This window comes from Cyanistes caeruleus, chromosome 5, assembly GCF_971803275.1.
Source record: "Cyanistes caeruleus chromosome 5, bCyaCae1.hap1.1, whole genome shotgun sequence".
Lineage (NCBI taxonomy): Eukaryota > Metazoa > Chordata > Aves > Passeriformes > Paridae > Cyanistes > Cyanistes caeruleus.
In genome coordinates this window covers 62554995-62562119 of record NC_141705.1, presented here as the reverse complement: position 1 = coordinate 62562119, position 7125 = coordinate 62554995, and the positions used below count along the sequence as shown (strand labels likewise).

Below are 7125 nucleotides of genomic sequence, written 5' to 3'. Positions count from 1 at the left end.
ATGGACATTTTGCATGACCAGTGTGCTTGAGAAGGTGGTAACTTAATTATCCAATCCCTGGTCATTGCCAAGAATCCATAAATACTGGAGTCAGAGAATAAAGCTTCTCTTCTCCTGTTCTAAAACTGAAAGGTGTCCCTGTGAATTATTTTGTGTCCTTTAGCAACACACCATCTCAGGTTCACGATGTCAGTTTGTCAGAAGCATTTGGTACTCCAAGGGCAACCCGAGTTCTAGGTGGGGAGGGTTTGGGTTTGAGGGGAATCTTTCTCCCTTTTTAATATTCCAAGGCAAAGGCTTGCTTGCCGCTGTTTTTTTACCTCCAAAATTTATGCAGCCACAAGCAGTCCTCAGATAGAACTTGGGCTGTCCTTGGATTGCCAAATGTCTCTGACAAACTGACATCAGGAACCTGGGGGAGTGAGTTTTGTTTCCTCTGGAAAAGTGCCACGTTTTGTATACAGGGGCTTGTGGCTGTGAGCATGCCTCTGCTTCCAGAAACTATGAAAGGAGCAGGATTCCTTCCTGATGCAAGCTGTCCCACCTAGAACTCAGGCTGCTCTTGGAGTGCTAAATGCTGCTAACAAGCATCAGGAAGCTGAGCAAGTGAGTTTTCTTTCCCCTGAAAAAGGGACACTGTTTGTATTTAGGTGCCTGGTGGCTGTGAGCAGTTTTCGGCCTCTGAAAATTATGAGCCTCACAGGATTTCTCTTTCACGCAAACTGTTCCCAGCTAGAACAAGGGCGGCCCTTAAAGTGCCAAACGCCTCTGAAAAACTGACATCAGGACTGTGGGGGGGGTGGGTTTTGTTTAATATTGGAAAAGAACTACTGTCCGTGTCCAGCCTGAGGCTGCGAGTGTGCTTCTGTCTCCAAAAATTACAAATGGAGCAGGATTTTTCCCGGACCCAAGCCATCACCATCTAGAACTAGGGTTGCCCGTGTAGTGCCAGACACCTCTGATAAACTGACATCAGGGACCCTAGGGGGGTGAGTTTTCTTTCCCCTGGAAAAAGGCTGTTGTTCCTGCATGAATTTATCAAGTCTTTCCAAAAGTGTATATAGAAAAGTATACAACAGATCAAGGATGGAGTATCAAAAATCAGAGTGGATGATGGAACCTGCTGGATGGTTTGTTTAATGGATGGGGTGCAATACCATGGATTAAAAAGTGTCTTAAAACTGGATTATACATTTCAGTAATTTTAATAGCAATGTTAACACTGGTGCCTAGTTTGCTTCAGTGTATGCAAGGGATGACTAACAAATCTATTAAGGTAGGTTTTTTTTAGTGCAGAGAGAGAGGGGAGATATGGGAAATGGAAAAATTGAAAATTCTACAGATGTTGAATGGTTCAATCTCCAGCCCTGGAAAGAGGACTGGGTTTATGTAATGATAACTTACACAAACATTAGGTAGAAAAATTATAAACTTATGTCCCTGCAGTTATAAGTAAGGATATGCTTGAGTAAGTAAGAAATAACATTAAGTAGAATAGTTTGAGGTTTGAGCTGAAATAATGTGACTTATAGGGTAGGCTAAGGATCTGAAAGCCGTAATAGAGATGTGTGTATGAGTATGTGACCTGTCAGCTTATTAGCTAAGAGATAGACGCAGGGCAGCAGAATTAAGCAAAGGTTAATAGAAAAAAGTTTCATGTGAACTGTGTATTGAACCAAAATGTTATATATTGCTGTGTGAAGAAGAAACCCCTGACTACCTTGAGCTATGGCTGACTTGTTGCTCTTCTCTAAAACTCCCACCTTCAAGACTGATAAGTTTATCTGACTTACTTGAGTAATAAATCATCTCAAATAACATGGTGGTCCCATCCCTCGTTTTTCATCTCAACAGGAGTAGAATTATCTGGTGTAAGGAGTAATGAAAATTTTTTGCAATAGATTTGTCTTGTAGTGTATCTTCAGGTTGCAGTGTATCATCTTTGGCTTGGTCTGAGGGCTTTTGTAGAGCATCTTCTCTGGCTAGTTGTTTGACAGTGAATTTTTGCTTGTTTGCATCTTTAGAAAAATTGTCAGATGTTTTTTTCCAATGCCTTTCCCATAGCATATATATAGCAGGGGAAAGAAGGCATTGAGCAATATTTTTGACATTGTGTGATACTAAGGTATGCATGGAGAGGATGGCCTCTAAGTAATTTCCAAAACGATGTGCTCCCTACCCGTGTTCTTTTGCTACCTCATGAAGATTTATGAGCTCTTTTTTTGTAACAGGCTGCCACACCGTTTTGTTTGCGGCCATACCCCTCCTCCCTTTTTTATAAGTTACTGGGAAGGCTGAAACCTTTTGAGTTAATTCCCATTCCTCTGCCTGGGTGGTTTGAATCTGATTTAGTGCCCAAAAATCAACCTCATCTGAATTAGAATTAGTTGTGCTGCCACTGTCTTTCTCAGAAGAGAATGCAGGGCATGCATGTGCTGTGCGGTGTCTCGAGTGCACAAAGGGTACCTGGAGTGAGCAGCAGGGGACTGGGTGCATGCAGCCCGACTGCAGGAAGGTTGTGATGGGGCAGTGGTCCCAGTGCTGTTGGCTCTGCGACAGGCACAGGTCTTAGCAGTGCAATGTCCAGGTTTTTCAGCGCTGTGGTGGCAGGAGCTGGGGCTGTGACAGCAGGAACCGCGGGGCGGGGGAGAAAGCCACGGAGAGGGGGGCGGGCGGGGAGGGGGAGCCATGGGGGAGCCAGGGGCCGGCGGCGGAGCTGTGGGAGCCACGGGGGTGGCAGGTGTCCTACCCCACGACAACTGTTGTGAAGCAGCCGGGAGTGGCAGGGAGGCTGCTGCTGGGGGAGGCTCCGGAAGGTGGGGAGCAACAGACATGGGTGCCCCATGCAGCAGCGCGGGGTAGGGATAGGGGCTGAACGTGGTGGAGCATTGGGGAATGGGCTCTGTGCTTCCCATCCCAAAGGGGAGTAGTGGGGGTGGGGTAGAGGCGGGGACGGGTGTTGTTTTCTCTGTCCCCGGGGAAGGGAGCGGTGCAGCTGGGGCTGCAGCGGGAGGCGGGGTAGGGGCAGGGCAGATTTCACACTCGCCGCCCCAGCGGAAAGGGCAAGAGTGGGGGCAGGCTCTGGAGGAACCGGGGAGACAGAGGGTAGTAGGGCTTCAGGTAGAAAAATTGGTTTTGCAGGTTTTAGCTCTGAGGCAAAGTCAGGGTCATTTGCAACTGTATAGAAGGGAAGAGATAGAGAGGAACAAGGGGAGTTAGAGCGGGAGATTTTAAACTGAGAATTTTTTTCTACTAACTTCGCAAGAGTATGGAATAAAGAAATAAAGTGAGTTACTGAAAAATCTCCGTTAGCTTGAAAGTCATAAAATTTGGTCCCTATTCTGTACCAAAAAGAGTTGAGACAGATAAAGTCCCCATTAAAGTCAGAAAAATGCTTAGAAATCCAGTGGATAAACTATTTCAGACTTCTTTTAGATTTCCTTTAGAGAGTTTGAAGTTACCAGCAGAAAGGGTATTTAGAACTTGGGAATATAGGCCTCTCTCAGTATGGAATAGCTGAGACTTTCCTAGCTTTAAACCCACACTGGTAGTGCAGGTCCCAGCACAGCAGAAAAAAAAAAAAAAAAAGAGAAAAAAATCCCAAAAAGACTCAAAGGAAACAAGAAAGTGTGCAGAAAAAGGCTGGATATTTTAACTTACAAATCTCAGCTGGTCGGGTCAAAATAAAAGACTTCTGGCCTGGTGGTCAGGCCTCTTTTGCAATCCTCAGGGCTTCTTCTCCCAGGTGGTGAATTTGAGGGTCTTGGAACTGTCTCCTCAGATAGCCTCTGCTAAAACTCAGGGGGTGTACTTAGAGGAGTGACGATTGTGATGGCGATTCAGTCCGGAAGGACACTGTTCTCTCCTAGGACACCACTGCTTGGAAGGGCCCAACTCAGGTCATTCGGAGTGCCTCTTGTTGCTGGTTGGTTTGGGGGTCTGTCTGACCTCCAGCTGCTACAGACTTCCTGGAAAAGGGTCCTGCGAGGAAAAGCTGTCCAGGGCTCTCAGGCAGTTTCCAGACGGGGGTAACCCATATAAGCTCAGCCTGAGGCTTCAAGTAATTAGCTCTTTAAGATGTGAATTCAACTCTGTAGTGATCAGCTCAACTCCTGGGTTACCCCAGCTGACACATGGATGAGAGATAGGGGGCTGTGTAGCATTCCACAGAGTCCTTTAATAGCAGGCTTCTGCAAAGGGGGCCAGTGACGGCCACATCCCCTGAACTGGGCAAAAGATGGGATTTTTATAGGGAAGGGGAGAACTGGGAGAAGGACCAATGGTTTAAGACCAGGGTAAAATGACCGCTAGTTCACAAGGAGTTAACTTGGGGTCCCAAAGCAGGAAGGGGCCCACAGCTCAGTCACCATCTCGGACAAGGGGAGATGCAATACCCTCTGAGACCTGATAAGACCATGCAGATCTGGCAGCTCCATTATCTGCCAAACCCAAAGGAAACAATACTCCCAGTTTTACAAAGCCCAGCTGTCCATAATGTCTCCCAAGGTAAAATCTTTAAGGAAACAAATTCTGTAATTTCAAGGACATCTGTGAAGATAAACTCACACCAGAATGTAAATAATAAGTAGCAAAATCCAGATTTGCTTTGCTATCATGCTGCCTAAAGCACTATTCATACGTACCACAACTAGATGGCTGAAGTATCCTTTGAATTGATTAAAAAAAAAGGAGGAAAAGGAGGATGCATGATGTCACACATGAAATATTTCTTTCTTTCCAGCTAAGACAACACAGACACAAAGGTTAAGGTAACCAGCAAATACTGCCCATCACATGCACTAAATTGCTTCGTAGTCTATTCATCCTGTCTGTTTAATTAAAGGGTTAATTAAAATTTTCCTCAACCCAGAGATTTATTTTGTAAGAAACTCCAGAAACTAGGTGAAAATTGTTCCCTCATGTCAATCAGTGGACTTTTTTTTATTCTTGTTTTTGGTCTGTGGCCCAAGTGAAAGATGAAAACAGAGTCAATCCCACCACCTGCACTTTGCAGAGGCAGTGACAGATGAAGAGATGGCTGCTAGACACCTGTGCCTTTCTTGGAAAAGGCTCTCAGGGACCTCATTTTCTCAGGCAGCACTGAATTCCTCTCGCAAACTTAAGAGAAACCTTATTTTGGACATAATTGAAACTATTATTTTCAATCCCTTAGACACCCTCTCCAAATAAATTCCTCCTTCTCCCCCAGTTTAATCATCTGTTCTGTCAACTTATTAAATTCTCTGTAAAGACAGGGACATCTAGTGCAGGAAACCTGAATTTGTGTGGATAAAGTGCTGCACCTGAGAGAACAGAGATGTGGATAGCAAAATGGTGGCAGGAAGATCAACAAAGGTCATTCACAAACAAGGCTGAATGACTACCCAGCAGAAACATTATTCACCTAGTACTGAAAACAGAGGGCTCACATTGCACTTGTCTGAGATTTAAAATTTGAAATTGGAAGCAAGGTTGGGCTCACGGCATATTTGTGAGTGCTGGAGGAGTTGTCAATTGCCAACTGAAACCCACCATTGTGTGGAAAGAGGCAATGGTATATCATGTCCTTAAAATTACACCTGCAACAAGTAACTCTGTAGCTGCCACTGTGTCAAAGTGCTTGCTGACAGTCCCAGCTTTCCCACAAACTTCCAGGGCGAGCCCAGGATCCCTGCACCCAATGAAGGCAGCCCCAAGTTTTGGTTCAGAGTAACCTGACAGCTGGACAGTAACTGGAAAAGACATATAATAGAAATTGCAGCAAATGTAATTTGAAAAAATAAATAGCTGTGATGTCTTAGTACCCTCCATCCCATCACCCAGACTCCCCAAAGCCCCAGCACCCATCACCCATAGCAAAGGAATTGCCACCTCTCCCTGCAAGTGACTTTAGCAGGGCATTGGCACATCCTCTGAAGATATGCAGCACAATGCACTGATGGTGCAAACAATAAATAAGTGGCATTGCAAATAAAATATGCCAGCATGCATAATCATAACTTCCTATTTGATTATTATAAATATGTAACTATTTTTCTTTAATAAAAAATAAGCTGCTGCAGAGTTTGCCATCTATCTCAGTGGAAGTCACTAAAGGATTTGAAGACAATGTGCTGGAAAAGACGCTCACTAATCCATGTGTTTTAGAAAAGCCCCTGCTTTGCCATACACCTGCACATGTAGCAGTGGAGTCAGCCCAGCTGTGTTTTGCTCACAGAGCCAGCTTGGACTGGACACCATTCAATTAAAGCAATGCAGAGTTTATGCTGAAAGCTACAAAACTCATCCGTGACCCAAAAACATCAGGCATATGTGTTTGTGAGGTTTCTCCCTTTCAAACAGGCCACGGCTGTGTTTATTTTTTCTGTCAAATCCCACTGTTTTCTAGCTGAGGGAATATATATATATGCAGAGTTTTGTAAACAGGGCCAGCTCTTCCCTTTGCTTGACACCTCACCTGGAGATGCAGTGGTATTTAATTTATCCTGCTTATCTTAGGGTTAATTTTTGCAGCAGCCAGGAAGGCATAGTCCTGCAATTATTTGATGCCACCTCACACCATGGACATAAGGTGGTGCCATTTCTTCAGTGGTGCATGGTCACATCACATTCACCCTGGATTCCATGAGGTGAGCAGTCACGTGTTAACTGTGCACCGATCTGCACACTCTGCTATTAGCATTGTTGTTACTGTTTTTCTATTTCTTTGCTTTTTCTAGTAAATTGTTCTTATCTCAACTTTTTGTGTCTCCAGTTCTCCTCTCCATCCTGCTGCAGAGGGAACAAGAAAGGAAGCGAGTGAGCAATTTGTGGTCTGCGGTGTTTTAGTGGGAACACTAAATTGTGTGGTGAGCAATCACATGTAAATAGTTTGCCTATCTTTACACATGTAATTAGTGTCTTGTTGCTATTGTTAATTTTCTTATTTGATTGCTGTTTCTAGTAAATTGTTCTTATCTCAGCCTGTGATCTTTAGCTTTTTGTGTCGCAGTGTGGTTCCGAGACCTCTTTCCCAGTTCTGCCAAGTTGAGCATGGCAGAATAAATTGGCATGGGTACGATGGAGTGCCCAAAGATAGCTTTTTGTGTTCAGAGACCGCATGGTCTGAGGGGATGCTTCCAAAGA

At 44.6% G+C, this 7125-nt stretch overlaps 1 long non-coding RNA gene across 1 annotated transcript; it reads left to right on the top strand.

Moving 5' to 3' along the window:
• Positions 1-492: 492 nt before the first annotated feature.
• Positions 493-6865, top strand: LOC147653185 (uncharacterized). The gene is made up of 3 exons (XR_015287113.1): positions 493-606; positions 6514-6629; positions 6755-6865. It is a non-coding gene; the product is annotated as an uncharacterized LOC147653185 (long non-coding RNA).
• Positions 6866-7125: the final 260 nt, after the last annotated feature.